We start from the raw sequence: 18459 nt of genomic DNA on the forward strand, positions 1-18459 counted from the left end.
TACTATTTGTATGTAGCATGAATTAACATTGCTCATGAATAAGTAAATTTATTACAAAAACACTATAATTTAATTAAAAAAAGGACCAAATCAGACATAAAGCTGAACAAACTGTCCAACTGATGATGTACTGTAGCATTCACGATTTAATAAAGTTACAGTAATGACTAACTTGGAGCAGTTACCCCAAACAGGACTACATGAAGTAACCGACTAACATTACCAATTTTCCAACTGGATCCCTGTTATCCGTATAATTTTAGGGTTTTGATCTGTGTGATAAATTGTCGATCATTGTGTTCTTGTCCTGGCTTGATATTTAACTGAGGTCAGTTTTATCAGCCCTTTAATATACAACTGATTTTTCATTTTTTATTTTCGGGTTTTATTACGTAATAAAAATAAGGAGATTTGGAGTGATTGTTAATTTTATAACTTAAATGTATGTATCCTGCAAAGTTAAAATGAAGTGGATGTAAGCAATTATAGGCAACCAAACTGTGGTCAGCAAAAAAAAACGTACAGTAGCTATAACCAAAAGACAGAGAAGGGGACCATTATGAAGACCTTAACTGAAAAGAGAAATCGAAAAATGTACTGATGAGAGATTTAGTAGACAGCAGTCTCACAAGAAAAAAAAACATGACTTTTAAAATATAAGGGCATACACCATGTCAAATATTCATATTACTACTATATTTATTTGTAAAGAATTGAATTGTACCTCTGATCCTAGAATGTGAAAACGCTTCTTCCATATTCCAAATGTCCTTTCTATTGTTGACCTTGTTGAGCAATGTCTTCTGTTAAACCTTGCTTGACCTCTACCAGCAGCTGGTTGTCTGTATGGTGTCAGCAAAAACTGTCTGCAGGGATAGCCACTGTCTCCTAACAATACACCTTGTCCAATTCCTCGATATCCATTCTCAAGATGTTGTCCTATGGCTGAGGTTCTGAAAACATGAGAATCATGTGCTGATCCTGGCCACCTAGCACTGATGTTGGTGAATCTACCTTTAAACAAAAATATGATAATTAAAAAAGTGGAAAAAAGTAGTTCCATAATTCATTTGTCAAGGCAAACGGCGAGTCAGTGATTGTGAATAAGTATGGTGACCCAAAGCTGTTTATTTCTGTGTCATTTAATCTCTTGTGGAGATATGTCCCATTAGCAATCATTACCACATCTTCTTTTATGTGCATGCATGTAGTTTGTTCATTATAGTTCGAGTCATTAAAATATTAGCCGAATTTGCAATGTGATGAAAGCAAAATATGTATAGTATAAACAATTCAGATAAACAATACATCGAGGATCGAAGTAATATGCCCCCTTAACATTTAAAAAAAATATATTGAACAATGACTGGCTTATTTTTAAAGGACTGGTCACTATTTCCCAACCGAAAAGAATGGGTAGGCGAACTTGATATTTGGATGACAGATTGGACACTTATTTTTTTGTTTTGTGTTTTTCAGTTTTGTATGGTTTTTTTTTGGGGGGGGGGGGGGCTTCTCACAGAAACATTTTGAGGTAGATCTAGAATTTCTTCAAACTACATGGGACACACTATTTGTTGACGTTTCACAAGTTTATAAGCCTGACTGTGACAAATTCTACCTAAAGCAGATAAGGGGTGGGTGGGCAAATCTTTATAACTATTTTGATCAATAAATTTATGTTCATAAACTCTTAGCATATTTAAAAGTGAAACGGTAAAAACTGAGACAAATTATGTGTATATATCATGTATATCATGTATATGTCTCTGGTAAAAAGCAACTCATGATCGAGTCTACAAATCCAATAGAAAGTATATGTCAAGATTGAGTTGTCTTTCTTTATCCATCGATTTTCATATAAGCTGAAAACCAGTTCAACAGAAAACCAGCCATGTATATATGGTCAAGGACGAATGAAGATGTCAAGAAAAAGGACGCACACAAAGCATGTTGTAAACATAAAATAGGTATAATACAGTGTTTTAAATTACCTTCATGGTCACAAATGGCTTGTACGTTGATGCTATGGAACCCCTTTCGGTTAACAAATGCTGGTTCATCAATGCTAGGCCCAGTAATCCGTATGTGAGTCCCGTCAATGCATCCAACCACGTTTGGAAAACCAGCCTTTTCATAAAAACCAGCCCTTATCACATTCTTCCTCTGATTATCTGGCCACGATAGGAAGTCATCCTTCATGGCAACTAATGAATCTGTCACACGGTCAATCACCCGAGACACAGTTGACTTGTCAAATCCCATCGTGTCCCCAACTACTTGCAAGTGTGATCCACTTCCATAAAACCTCAAGGCAATCATAACCTGTTGTTCCACTGAAAGGGCTGTCTCCTTGTTTGTCCCACGCTCCAGATCCCCTCTCATTAAATCTGACAGGTAGCCAATGGTCTCTCTGCCAAATCTATATCTCTGCCTTAGCTCCTCATCAGAAAATTCCCTTTCTAGAGGGTCAAAACCGCGAAAATGTCGCTCTCTTCTTACAACAGGTGGTTGAAACAAAACATTGACAGCCATCTTAGATTGAGGTTAATCAACTGATTAAAATTTAATCATCCTCAATGAGGTCGATTAAATATAACGACACTTTGACAATTTTAAACGACTCGTTAAATTTAACGACAAGTTGAACAACATGATAATGGACTGATTAAATTTAACGCAGTGATTAGTAAAATTTAACGACTCATTTAATTTAACGACAAGTTGAACAACAGACCCCTGGTCGCCAGAGTTTAAATGACTGAGAGGATGTCATCAATCATAAAGAGCCGTATGGCCTTCAACAAATATTTTAGTCGGCTGTAAAAGGCAACCACGTGGAAATGTGAAACAAGTCAATCGAGAAATGTAAAGTCTCAGTCACATCTTACCAGATAGCGTGAACGGAAGCAGAACGAATAACTCTTTTTTTAATCTGTTAGAAGTTCATTCATATCCGTTGGACGTACGTCCATATACGTTTCATGCCCGTTCAGCTTCCGTTTTATCCGTCCACGTTCGTTCTGTCCGGTGGAAAATTTTGAGAAAGTTGAAAACTTTGAACGCACGTCCAACGGATGAAGTGTCTGTTTAACTTTCGGCAGTCGTCCGTTTTGTTTCCGTTTTGTATCCGTTACTTGTTTGTTATATATCCGTTGGAGGTCCGGTATACCAATTCACAAATGGACTTCTACCGGACGTATAACGGACGTATAACCGATGAAACGGATGATGAACGGATGTGAAACGAACATGAACGGAAAGATAACGAATAAAACGAATAAATACCGAATATAAAACGAATAAATGCCAATTGAAAATTTCGCGTTAGAATTGCCAAGTATTAGTATGTCAGATTTCTTTAATGTCATGAATGCTTATTATTCATGATCGGTTCTGGATTAAGAGCACGTTGTCACTTTCAATTAGCTCTTATTTAGGCCAGACTGAACTTAAATGTTGCAAATATAAACCATCTAGACTATAAAATAAAACCAGTTACACGGAAACTTTTTAATTATTTTAAGGTCACGTTACTGTTATTTAATTTAAATGTATTTAAAAAGAAGGACGAAAGATAACACAGGAACAGTCAATAGTGCCGCTTTTAATTTTCCGCTTATTTGTTTATCCGTTTTATGAGGTACTCGTCCGTTGGATGTACGGTCGACATTCGTTCTGTCCGGTACGTTTAAGTTTCTCGTACGTTACATATCCTGTGTGTGTCAGTTAGCCATTCGTTACGAGTCTGTTTAATATGGTCAGTACACCAACGGACTCCCAGCGGATACACATTTTGTCGACGGAAACTTTTGTTCTCCCGTTCGGCTTCCATTCGAGCTATCCGTTAAAGTTTGACCGCAGCTTAACGGACCCATTTATAACTAAACAATTTACTAAAAACAAATATGAAAAAAAATGAACCAAGACAACCATTAAACTACAGGCTCTTGACTAGGGACAGGCATATGAAGAATGTGGCAGAGTTGAACATGTCTGTGAGGGCTCAATCCTAACCATAACATGGGACCGCCGTATTGCAGCACAACACAAACTATATAATCAGTTAGTTTAAACATATCTTATTGTCCAAAACATTGAAAAAAGGATTAGACACAAGTTTTGCAATCAATTGCAGCTGGCTTACTCAATAAATCGGTACTACTGGCCAATATAAATTCATCAAAATCCGGTGTAGATCTCGATGCTCCGATAGAGTAAGCTGATCATACTCAACATGAGTCACCACTCGTGTTATTGATGAAATTACAAACCCAGTGATATCATCTAATGTAGTAGGTCATCCTCGATCATGTCGATGAAAAAGAGGACGGAATTTTCGTTACGAAAATTGGAACATATATTATTCGTCGTTTCCTTGTAACTTGAGTGTGAGTTGATTAAAAGCGTTTCATTTGTTGACAATAAAGTTCAAGTCATTTGATTAATGTCGTGGAAGAGAGACACAACAAACCTTTATTCCGTCGTCGGTAATGTTGTCGGCGTCGTTGTCATTTAGATCGTTACGTTTTTCTTTTTTTTTTTATTACATTTGCCATTTCGGGAACTTTCATAGCATATCATGCGGTAAGGGTTTTACTCATTGTTGAAGACCATACAGTGACATATGGTTGTTTACTTCTCCGTGATTTGGTATGTGGTGGAGAGATGTCGTATATGCTATATACCACATCTTCTTATTTTTTATATAAGTTTTTTTTTTGCAGTTAATGAAACATTTTTGTCCTGTAAAAGTGTAGTTTCTCATTAATTGTTATAAAACTTGAGAGTTGATCTTTTAGATCAAGATACAGCATCTACAGAAAAAAACTATTTTTTCTAATTTTGTATGTTACAAAGATATGAACTTTTTACAGTCAACATTACAATTTCACACTGACAGTATCAATCTCAGGCAAACAGAGGGTTCCGTCGAATCCTTAATTTCATAGGAGAACTAATAAAAATAAACGTTCGGACTACGTTATGTTGGTATATCCCCCTTATGTCCGAAAAATTGTTATTTTTTTAATACTTTTTTCTGATATTTGACTGCCGTTTCCTTTTTATTTAAAAATAGCTCTGAACATGAACTCGAACATTAATTTGAACTTGAACTCAATGGATAGCTTCAAACATTCGAAACACATTAAATAAACGACTGATATGGACATCGGTTTAAAAATATACCTATGTTTTTACAAAATGGTCACGTGGTTTTACCTGATCATCAAATAAGCAAGTTGTCGACTTAATCAGTTAACAAGTTGAATTCAACATGTCGACTTCTTATTACTTTGTTATTACATTTATTCTAGCATGTCGACATTGTAATGCAATTTTTTTTCATCATTCCAACAAGTTGACTCCACATGATGATTTGATTCCAGCTTAAAGCACACAACATAACTAATAGTTTCGACTTATTTGCAACAAAATAACTTTACACGGAGTGTACTATATGCGGTTCTAATAACGAGAAAGTCGCTAAGTTGTTTAAACGAGTTAGCTAAGTTGTTTGAACAAGTAAGCTAAGACGTTAAAACAATTTAGCTAAGTTGTTATACCAAGCTAAATATGCTAAGTCGTTATAACAAGTTAGCTAAGTCGTTATAACGACTTAAAAATAAAAATCCACCCTGACACTAACCGGCTTCCGTACGATACAGTTTCCGTAACTCCTTTTTTTTACTACAATATTGTCGACCTGAATATTTCACTTCGCTCTTAATAATGAATTACATATCCCGAACACGTTTTATCATGTCTGATGGAAATGGAATGGAAATAGATGTCTTACAGCTTTTCAATTATAGCACACTATATTTTTCTTGACACTTTTATTTTTTATCTTGATTTTATACAGTTCATCCTTATTTGATTGAAAAACATTAAATCATTTTTTTTTAATATCATATAAAAGTGATTAGTGTATCTTACTTTTATGAACACATGAATAAACGTGTCAGTTTCTCTTCTATATTGAATCCTATAGCATTGTCGGTAAATGTTGCAGTTGGATGAAAGTTGGATCAACCTTAATTTCTTAGAAATGCTTGCATTTTAAAAATGACGTCGTCGTTGCCAATTATAACGAGTGGACATTCACTGTAGTGTATGGTCATTTAATATCATACAGTACTTAAATTTTATCGCTAAAGGATAGAATCAATTAGTGAATGACTTGTTTGTAAAAGTAATAATCTATTTAGCTGTATTAAAAAAAACTGGGCGGTATTATAATTCACTAAATCATGAACAAGCTTTACCTCACATAATACAAAATAAGCGGTTAAAAAAAGTAGTTTAAACCGAATATTAGTATTCTTTTACATGATTACGGTGATTTGTGAATTAAGTTTTTAGTTGAATTTGGTTTGTCCCATGTTAAAATGTCATCCTCCTTTAACATGACTCTACTCAATAAACCATTGATAACATATGGATAGTTCATACAACTAGTTATAATGATTTTATGCACCGGACATACCTAAGTACAAGACTGATATTTTTGAGTATTCATTAAAAAAAATAATATCAATTAAAAACCAATTGTTCAGAGAACAACTGTAGGTCTTTCCACTAGTAAAGATCTATTTTGATATTGAAATATGAAAAATCAGTTTAAAATGTTATTTCCTATGGCTTTATGATGTTTTTATATGAATTTAAAGCAAAGGTCAAAATCTAGAACGTCATATTAACCTATGACCTTGACCTCAATTTCAAGTTCACAAACCAATGACCTTAAATCAAAAGACCCTAGGTCTTTAATATGTTTGGTTTATTAGTAATATCACTTTACGCGTAATTCTAAATGTAAGATGGGCAAAAACTCCCATTTATTGTCTGCGCATCCTTTCAACCAAAATATACAAGTAAGGACATGTCGCAACTAACAATTTATGAAAAATTATTTGTCGATATGTCATCAGGTATTTGAAAATAAATGAAAATAAGCCAAAATCAAAATTTAGAATATGACCTTGACCTTTGACCTTGACCTCATTTTTATCATTTTGGACCAAGGACCCCAAATCTAAAGACCCTATGTCTTTATCACTTATGGTTTACCATTTAGAAATGCATATCACTTAATTAAATGGAAAAGGGGGAATAACTCTCATATGGAGTCTCCGTAAAGCTTCGGTCCAAATGAATATCCAAATCCTGAAGATGTAACGAGCAATTTGGTAAAATAAATTTGTCTTAATCTTTAACGGTTGCGAAGGAGTAGTGGCCACAAGAAAAACAGTGTTTGGGGAGATAACTCTTACAACGTAAAGTATTTTGTTACGCAGTTGTAAATTTTTAAAGCGTATAAACTATACGATACCATATTCCAAATATCTAAGGGACATCTTTTGAAACATCAATAATACGCAAGAAAAAAAATTAGGCGGAAGAAAAAAAAAAAAAAAAAAAATAATAATAATTAAAAACCAATTGTTCAGAGAACAATTGTAGGTCTTTCCACTAGTAAAGATCTATTTTGATATTGAAATATTAAAAATCAGTTTAAAATGTTAGTTCCTATGGCTTTATGATGTATTTATATGAATTTAAAGCAAAGGTCAAAATCTAGAACGTCATATTAACCTATGACCTTGACCTCAATTTCAAGTTCACAAACCAAGGACCTTAAATCAAAAGACCCAAGGTCTTTAATATGTTTGGTTTATTAATAATATCACTTTACGTGTAATTCTAAATGTAAGATGGGCAAAAACTCCCATTTATTGTCTGCGCACCCTTTCAATCAAAATATACAAGTAAGGACATGTCGCAACTAACAATTTATGAAAAATTATTTGTCGATATGTCATAAGGTATTTGAAAATAAATGAAAATAAGCCAAAATCAAAATTTAGAATATGACCTTGACCTTTGACCTTGACCTCATTTTTATTATTTTGGACCAAGGACCCCAAATCTAAAGACCTTATGTGTTTATCACTTATGGTTTACCATTTAGAAATGCATATCACTTAATTAAATGGAAAAGGGGGAATAACTCTCATATGGAGTCTCTGTAAAGCTTCAGTCCAAATGAATATCCTAATCCTGAAGATGTAACGAGCAATTTGGTAAAATAAATTTGTCGTAATCTTTAATGGTTGCGAAGGAGTAGTGGCCACAAGAAAAACAGTGTTTGGGGAGATAACTCTTACAACGTAAAGTATTTTGTTACACAGTTCTAAATTTTTAAAGCGTATAAACTATACGATACCATATTCCAAATATCTAAGCGACATCTTTTGAAACATCAATAATACGCAAGAAAAAAAATTAGGCGGAAGAAAAAAAAAAAAAAAAATAATAATAATTAAAAACTAATTGTTCAGAGAACAATTGTAGGTCTTTCCACTAGTAAAGATCTATTTTGATATTGAAATATGAAAAATCAGTTTTAAATGTTAGTTCTTATGGCTTTATGATGTATTTATATGAATTTAAAGCAAAGGTCAAAATGTAGAACGTCGTTTTAACCTATGACCTTGACCTCAATTTCAAGGTCACAAAGCAAGGACCTTAAATCAGAAGACCCTAGGTCTTTAATATGTTTGGTTAATGAGTAATATAACTTTACACGTAATTCTAAATGTAAGATGGACAAAAACTTCAATTTATGGGCTGCGCACCCTTTAACCAAAATATACAAGTAATGGACATGTAGCAACTAACAATTTATGAAAAAAATATTTGTCGAAATGTCATACGGTATTTGAAAATAAGTGAAAATAAGCCAAAATCAAAATTTAGAATATGACCTTGACCTTTGACCTTGATCTACTTTTTATTTTTTTGGACCAAGGACTTCAAATCTAAAGACCCTATGTCTCTATCACTTATGGTTTACCATTTAGAAATGCATATCACTTAATTAAATGGAAAAGGGGGAATAACTCTCATATGGAGTCTCCGTAAAGCTTCGGTCCAAATGAATATCCTAATCCTGAAGATGTAACGAGCAATTTGGTAAAATAAATTTGTCGTAATCTTTAACGGTTGCCAAGGAGTAGTGGCCACAAGAAAAACAGTATTTGGGGAGATAACTCTTACAACGTAAAGTATTTTGTTACGCGGTTGTAAATTTTTAAAGCGTATAAACTATACGATATCATATTCCAAATATCTAAGCGACATCTTTTGAAACATCAATACTACGCAAGAAAAAAATTAGGCGGAAGAAAAAAAAAAATAATTAAAAACCAATTGTTCAAAGAACAATTGAAGGTCTTTCCACAAGTACAGATCTATTTTATTATCAAAATATTAAAAATCAATCTAAAATGTCAGTGCCTATGACTTTATAATGTATAAATATGAATTTAAAGCAAAGATCAAAATCTAGAACGTCCTATTAACCTTTGACCTTGACCTCAATTTCAAGGTCACCAACCAAGGACCTCAAATAAAAAGACCCTAGGTCTGTAATATGTATGGTTAATGAGTTATATCACTTTAGGCATGATTTTAAATATAAGATGGGCGAAAACTCTCATTTATTGTTTACGCACCCTTCCAACCAAAATTTATAAGTTACAACATGTCGCAACTCACAATAAGTAAAAATAATTTGTCAATATCTTTCACCGTAGTTGAAAATAAGAGAAAATAAGACAAAATCAAAAATTTTGAATATGACCTTGACCTTTGACCTTGACCTCATTTTTATTTTTTTGGACCAAGGAACTTAAATCCAAAGACCCTAGGCCTATATCACTGATGGTTTATCAGTTAGAAACGCATATCACTTATATCAAATGCATAAGGGGAAATAACTCTCATATGGAGTCTCCGTATAACTTCAGTCCAAATGAATATCCTAATCCTGAAGAAGTAACGAGCAATTTGGTAAAATAAATTTGTCGTAATCTTTTACGGTTGCGAAGGAGTAGTGGCCACAAGAAAAACAGTGTTTGGAGAGATAACTCTTACAACGTAAAGTATTTTGTTACGCAGTTGTAAATTTTTAAAGCGTATAAACAATACAACATCATATTCCAAATATCTAAGCGACATCTTTTGAAACATCAATACTACGCAAGAAAAAAAATTAGGCGGAAGAAAAAAAAAAATAATTAAAAACCAATTGTTCAAAGAACAATTGAAGGTCTTTCCACAAGTAAAGATCTATTTAATTATCAAAATATTAAAAATCAATATAAAATGTCAGTTCCTATGACTTTATAATGTATAAACATGAATTTAAAGCAAAGGTCAAAATCTAGAACGTCCTATTAACCTATGACCTTGACCTCAATTTCAAGGTCACAAACCAAGGACCTTAAATCAAAAGACCCTAGGTCTTTAATATGTTTGGTTAATGAGTAATACCACTTTACGCGTAATTCTAAATGTAAGATGGACAAAAACTCCCATTTATTGTATGCGCACCCTTTCAACCAAAATATACAAGTAAGGACATGTCGCAACTAACAATTTATGAAAAATTATTTGTCAATATGTCATACGGTATTTGAAAAGAAGTGAAAATAAGCCAAAATAAAATTTAGAATATGACCTTGACCTTTGACCTTGACCTCATTTTCATTTATTTGGACCAAGGACCTCAAATCTGAAGACCCTAGGTCTCTATCACTTATGGTTTACCAGTTGAAAATGCATAACACTTGAATCAAATAAAAAAGGGGGAATAACTCTCATATGGAGTCTCCGTATAGCTTCGGTCCAAATGAATATTCTTATCCTAAAGAAGTAACGAGCAATTTGGTAAAATAAATTTGTCGTAATCTTTTACGGTTGGGAAGGAGTAGTAGCCACAAGAAAAACAGTGTTCGGGGAGATAACTCATGCAACGTAAAGTATTTTGTTACGCGGTTGTAGATTTTTAAAGCGTATAAACTATACGATATCATATTCCAAACATCTAAGCGACAAGGTATTAAACAACAATACTACGCAAGAAAAAAAATTAGGCGGAAGAAAAAAAAAATAATAATAATTAAAAACCAATTGTTCAGAGAACAATTGTAGGTCTTTCCATTAGTAAAGATCTATTTTGATATTGAAATATGAAAAATCAGTTTAAAATGTTAGTTCTTATGGCTTTATGATGTATTTATATGAATTTAAAGCAAAGGTCAAAATGTAGAACGTCGTTTTAACCTATGACCTTGACCTCAATTTCAAGGTCACAAAGCAAGGACCTTAAATCAGAAGACCCTAGGTCTTTAATATGTTTGGTTAATGAGTAATATCACTTTACGCGTAATTCTAAATGTAAGATGGGCAAAAACTCCCATTTATTGTCTGCGCACCCTTTCAATCAAAATATACAAGTAAGGACATGTCGCAACTAACAATTTATGAAAAATTATTTGTCGATATGTCATAAGGTATTTGAAAATAAATGAAAATAAGCCAAAATCAAAATTTAGAATATGACCTTGACCTTTGACCTTGACCTCATTTTTATTATTTTCGACCAAGGACCCCAAATCTAAAGACCCTATGTCTTTTTCACTTATGGTTTACCATTTAGAAATGCATATCACTTAATTAAATGGAAAAGGGGGAATAACTCTTATATGGAGTCTCCGTAAAGCTTCGGTCCAAATGAATATCCTAATCCTGAAGATGTAACTAGCAATTTGGTAAAATAAATTTGTCGTAATCTTTAACGGTTGCGAAGGAGTAGTGGCCACAAGAAAAACAGTGTTTGGGGAGATAACTCTTACAACGTAAAGTATTTTGTTACACAGTTGTAAAGTTTTAAAGCGTTTAAACTATACGATATCATATTCCAAATATCTAAGCGACATCTTTTGAAACATCAATAATACGCAAGAAAAAAAATTAGGCGGAAGAAAAAAAAAAAAAAAAATAATAATAATAATAATGAGAACAAATTCAATAGGTCTTTCCACGGAAAGGTGGAAAGACCTAATAATAATAATTAAAAACCAATTGTTCAGAGAACTATTGAAGGTCTTTCCACTAGTAAAGATCTATTTTGATATTGAAATATGAAAAATCAGTTAAAAATGTTAGTTCCTATGGCTTTGTGATGTATTAATATGAATTTAAAGCAAAGGTCAAAATCTAGAACGTCCTATTAGCATACGACCTTGACCTCAATTTTAAGGTCACAAACCAAGGACCTTAAATCAAAAGACCCTAGGTCTTTAATATGTTTGGTTAATCAGTAATATCACTTTACATGTAATTCTAAATGTAAGATGGGCATAAACTCCCATTTATTGTCTCCGCACGCTTTCAATCAAAATATACAAGTAAGGAAATGTCGCAACTAGCAATTTATGAAAAATTATTTGTCGAAATGTCATACGGTATTTGAAAATAAGTGAAAATAAGCCAAAATCAAAATTTAGAAGATGACCTTGACCTTTGACCTTGACCTTATTTTCATTTTTTTGGACCAAGGATCTCAAATCAAGAGACCTTAGGTCTCTATCACTTATGGTTTACCAGTTAGAAACGCATATCACCTATATCAAATACATAAGGGGGAATAACTCTCATATGGAGTCTCTGGATAGCTTCGGTCAAAATTAAAATCCTAATCCTGAAGATGTAACGAGCAATTTGGTAAAATAATTTTGTGGTAATCTTTTACGGTTGCGAAGGAGTAGTTGCCACAAGAAAAACAGTGATTGGGGAGATAACTCTTACAACGTAAAGTATTTTGTTACGCAGTTGTAAATTTTTAAAGCGTATAAACTATACGATATCATATTCCAAATATCTAAGCGACTACTTATTAAACAACAATACTACGCAAGAAAAAAATTAGGCGGAAGAAAAAAAAAAATAATAATAATAATAATTAGAACAAAAACAATAAGTCTTTCCACAGAAAAGTGGAAAGACTTAATAATAATTAAAAACCAATTGTTCAGAGAACAATTGAAGGTCTTTCCACTAGTAAAGATCTATTTTGATATTGAAATATGAAAAATCAGTTTAAAATGTTAGTTCCTATGGCTTTATGATGTATTTATATGAATTTAAAGCAAAGTTCAAAATCTAGAACGTCTTATTAACCTATGACCTAGACCTCAATTTCAAGGTCACAAACCAAGGACCTTAAATCAAAAGACCCTAGGTCTTTAATATGTTTGGTTAATGAGTAATACCACTTTACGCGTAATTCTAAATGTAAGACGGACAAAAACTCCCATTTATTGTATGCGCATCCTTTCAACCAAAATATACAAGTAAGGACATGTCGCAACTAACAATTAATGAAAAATTATTTGTCGATATGTCATACGGTATTTGAAAATTAGTGAAAATAAGCCAAAATCAAAATTTCAAATATGACCTTGACCTTTGACCTTGACCTCATTTTCTTTTTTTTGGACCAAGGACCTCAAATCTGAAGACCCTAGGTCTCTTTCACTTATGGTTCATCAGTTGAAAATGCATTTCACTTGAATCAAATAAAAAAGGGGGAATAACTCTCATATGGAGTCTCAGTATAGCTTCGGTCCAAATGAATATTCTTATCCTAAAGATGTAACGCGCAATTTGGTAAAATAAATTTGTCGTAATCTTTTACGGTTGCGAAGGAGTAGTGGCCACAAGAAAAACAGTGTTCGGGGAGATAACTCATACAACGTAAAGTATTTTGTTACGCGGTTGTAAATATTTGAAGCGTATAAACTATACGATATCATATTCCAAACATCTAAGCGACAGGTTATTAAACAACAATACTACGCAAGAAAAAAAATTAGGCGGAAGAAAAAAAAAAAAAATAATAATTAAAAACCAATTGTTCAGAGAACAACTGTAGGTCTTTCCACTAGTAAAGATCTATTTTGATATTGAAATATGAAAAATCAGTTTAAAATGTTAGTTCCTATGGCTTTATGATGTATTTATATGAATTTAAAGCAAAGGTCAAAATCTAGAACGTTGTATTGACATATGACCTTGACCATAATTTCAAGGTCACAAACCAAGGACCTTAAATCAAAAGACCCTAGGTCTTTAATATGTTTGGTTAATGAGTAATACCACTTTACGCGGAATTCTAATTTATGATGGACAAAAACTCCCATTTCTTGTATGCACACCCTTTCAACCAAAATATACAAGTAAGGACATGTCGCAACTAACAATTTTGGAAAAAATGTTTGTCGATATGTCATACGGTATTTGAAAATAAGTGAAAATAAGCAAAAATCAAATTTTAGAATATGACCTTGACCTTTGACCTTGACCTTATTTTCATTTTTTTGGACTAAGGATCTCAAATCAAGAGACCCTAGGTCTCTATCACTTATGGTTTACCAGTTAGAAACGCATATCACCTATATCAAATACATAAGGGGGAATAACTCTCATATGGAGTCTCTGGATAGCTTCGGTCAAAATTAAAATCCTAATCCTGAAGATGTAACGAGCAATTTGGTAAAATAATTTTGTCGTAATCTTTTACCGTTGCGAAGGAGTAGTGGCCACAAGAAAAACAGTGTTTGGGGAGATAACTCTTACAACGTTAAGTATTTGGTTACGCCATTGTCAGTATTTAAAGCGTATAAACTATATGATATCATATTCAAAATATCTAAGCGACATCTTTTGAAACATCAATCTTACGCAAGAAAAGAATTAGGCGGAAGAAAAAAAAAAATAATAATAATAATAATTAGAACAAAAACAATAAGTCTTTCCACAGAAAAGTGGAAAGACTTAATAATAATTAAAAACCAATTGTTCAGAGAACAATTGAAGGTCTTTCCACTAGTAAAGATCTATTTTGATATTGAAATATGAAAAATCAGTTTAAAATGTTAGTTCCTATGGCTTTATGATGTATTTATATGAATTTAAAGCAAAGTTCAAAATCTAGAACGTCTTATTAACCTATGACCTAGACCTCAATTTCAAGGTCACAAACCAAGGACCTTAAATCAAAAGACCCTAGGTCTTTAATATGTTTGGTTAATGAGTAATACCACTTTACGCGTAATTCTAAATGTAAGACGGACAAAAACTCCCATTTATTGTATGCGCATCCTTTCAACCAAAATATACAAGTAAGGACATGTCGCAACTAACAATTAATGAAAAATTATTTGTCGATATGTCATACGGTATTTGAAAATTAGTGAAAATAAGCCAAAATCAAAATTTCAAATATGACCTTGACCTTTGACCTTGACCTCATTTTCTTTTTTTTGGACCAAGGACCTCAAATCTGAAGACCCTAGGTCTCTTTCACTTATGGTTCATCAGTTGAAAATGCATTTCACTTGAATCAAATAAAAAAGGGGGAATAACTCTCATATGGAGTCTCAGTATAGCTTCGGTCCAAATGAATATTCTTATCCTAAAGATGTAACGCGCAATTTGGTAAAATAAATTTGTCGTAATCTTTTACGGTTGCGAAGGAGTAGTGGCCACAAGAAAAACAGTGTTCGGGGAGATAACTCATACAACGTAAAGTATTTTGTTACGCGGTTGTAAATATTTGAAGCGTATAAACTATACGATATCATATTCCAAACATCTAAGCGACAGGTTATTAAACAACAATACTACGCAAGAAAAAAAATTAGGCGGAAGAAAAAAAAAAAAAATAATAATTAAAAACCAATTGTTCAGAGAACAACTGTAGGTCTTTCCACTAGTAAAGATCTATTTTGATATTGAAATATGAAAAATCAGTTTAAAATGTTAGTTCCTATGGCTTTATGATGTATTTATATGAATTTAAAGCAAAGGTCAAAATCTAGAACGTTGTATTGACATATGACCTTGACCATAATTTCAAGGTCACAAACCAAGGACCTTAAATCAAAAGACCCTAGGTCTTTAATATGTTTGGTTAATGAGTAATACCACTTTACGCGGAATTCTAATTTATGATGGACAAAAACTCCCATTTCTTGTATGCACACCCTTTCAACCAAAATATACAAGTAAGGACATGTCGCAACTAACAATTTTGGAAAAAATGTTTGTCGATATGTCATACGGTATTTGAAAATAAGTGAAAATAAGCAAAAATCAAATTTTAGAATATGACCTTGACCTTTGACCTTGACCTTATTTTCATTTTTTTGGACTAAGGATCTCAAATCAAGAGACCCTAGGTCTCTATCACTTATGGTTTACCAGTTAGAAACGCATATCACCTATATCAAATACATAAGGGGGAATAACTCTCATATGGAGTCTCTGGATAGCTTCGGTCAAAATTAAAATCCTAATCCTGAAGATGTAACGAGCAATTTGGTAAAATAATTTTGTCGTAATCTTTTACCGTTGCGAAGGAGTAGTGGCCACAAGAAAAACAGTGTTTGGGGAGATAACTCTTACAACGTTAAGTATTTGGTTACGCCATTGTCAGTATTTAAAGCGTATAAACTATATGATATCATATTCAAAATATCTAAGCGACATCTTTTGAAACATCAATCTTACGCAAGAAAAGAATTAGGAGGAAGAAAAAAAAAAAATAATAATTAAAAACCAATTGTTCAGAGAACAATTGAAGGTCTTTCCACTAGTAAAGATCTATTTTGATATGGAAATATAAAAAATCAGTTTAAAATGTTAGTTCCTATGGCTTTATGATGTATTAATATCAATTTAAAGCAAAGGTCAAAATCTAGAACGTCCTATTAACCTATGACCTTGACCTCAATTTTAAGGTCACAAACCAAGGATCTTAAATCAAAAGACCCTAGGTCTTTAATATGTTTGGTTAAAGAGTAATATCACTTTACGGGTAAACCTAAATATGAGATGGGCAAAAACACCCATTTATTATCTGCGCACCCTTTCAACCAAAATATACAAGTAAGGACATGTCGCAACTAACAATTTATGAAAAATTATTTGTAGATATGTCATACGGTATTTGAAAATCAGTGAAAATAAACCAAAATCAAAATTTAGAATATGACCTTGACCTTTGACCTTGACCTCCTTTTCATTTTTTTGGACCAAGGACCTCAAATCTGAAGACCCTAGGTCTCTATCACTTATGGTTTACCAGTTAGAAATGCATATTTCTTATATCATTTACATAAGGGGAAATAACTCTCATATGGAGTCTCTAGAAAGCTTCGGTCCAAATGAATTGCCTAATCCTGAAGATGTAACGAGCAATTTGGTAAAATAAATTTGTCGTAATCTTTTACGGTTGCGAAGGAGTAGTGGCCACAAGAAAAACAGTGTTTGGGGAGATAACTCTTACAACGTGAAGTATTTGGTTACGCAGTTGTCAGTTTTAAAAGCGCATACGCTTTACGATATCATATTCCAAATATCTAAGCGACATCTTTTGAAACATCAATACTACGCAAGAAAAAAATTAGGCGGAAGAAAAAAAAAAAAAAAAATAATTAAAAACCAATTGTTCAGAGAACAATTGAAGGTCTTTCCACTAGTAAAGAGCTATTTTGATATTGAAATATGAAAAATCAGTTTAAAATGTTAGTTCCTATGGCTTTATGATGTATTTATATGAATTTAAAGCAAAGGTCAAAATCTAGAACGTCCTTTTAACCTATGACCTTGACCTCAATTTCAAGGTCACAAACCAAGGACCTTAAATCATAAGACCCAAGGTCTTTAATATGTTTGGTTAATGTGTAATACCACTTTACGCGTAATTCTAAATGTAAGATGGACAAAAACTCCCATTTATTGTATGCGCACCCTTTCAACAAAAATATACAAGTAAGGACATGTCGCAACTAACAATTTAGGAAAAAATATTTGTCGATATGTCATACGGTATTTGAAAATAAGTGAAAATAAGCCAAAATCAAATTTTAGAATATGACCTTGACCTTTGACCTTGACCTTATTTCCATTTTTTTGGACCAAGGATCTCAAATCAAGAGACCCTAGGTCTCTATCACTTATGGTTTACCAGTTAGAAACGCATATCACCTATATCACATACATAAGGGGGAATAACTCTCATATGGAGTCTCTGGATAGATTCAGTCAAAATTAAAATCCTAATCCTGAAGATGTAACGAGCAATTTGGTAAAATAATTTTGTGGTAATCTTTTACGGTTGCGAAGGAGTAGTGGCCACAAGAAAAACAGTGTTTGGGGAGATAACTCTTACAACGTAAAGTATTTTGTTACGCAGTTGTAAATTTTTAAAGCGTATAAACTATCTGATATCATATTCCAAATATCTAAGCGACAACTTATTAAACAACAATACTACGCAAGAAAAAAATTAGGCGGAAGAAAAAAAAAAATAATAATAATAATTAAAAACCAATTGTTCAGAGAACAATTGAAGGTCTTTCCACTAGAAAAGATCTTTTTTGATATTGAAATATTAAAAATCAGTTTAAAATGTTAGTTCCTATGGCTGTATGATGTATTTATATGAATTTAAAGCAAAGGTCAAAATCTAGAACGTCATATTAACCTATGACCTTGACCTCAATTTCAAGTTCACAAACCAAGGACCTTAAATCAAAAGAC

The sequence above is a fragment of the Mytilus galloprovincialis genome, chromosome 4 (genome assembly GCF_965363235.1).
Source record: "Mytilus galloprovincialis chromosome 4, xbMytGall1.hap1.1, whole genome shotgun sequence".
Taxonomy (NCBI): domain Eukaryota; kingdom Metazoa; phylum Mollusca; class Bivalvia; order Mytilida; family Mytilidae; genus Mytilus; species Mytilus galloprovincialis.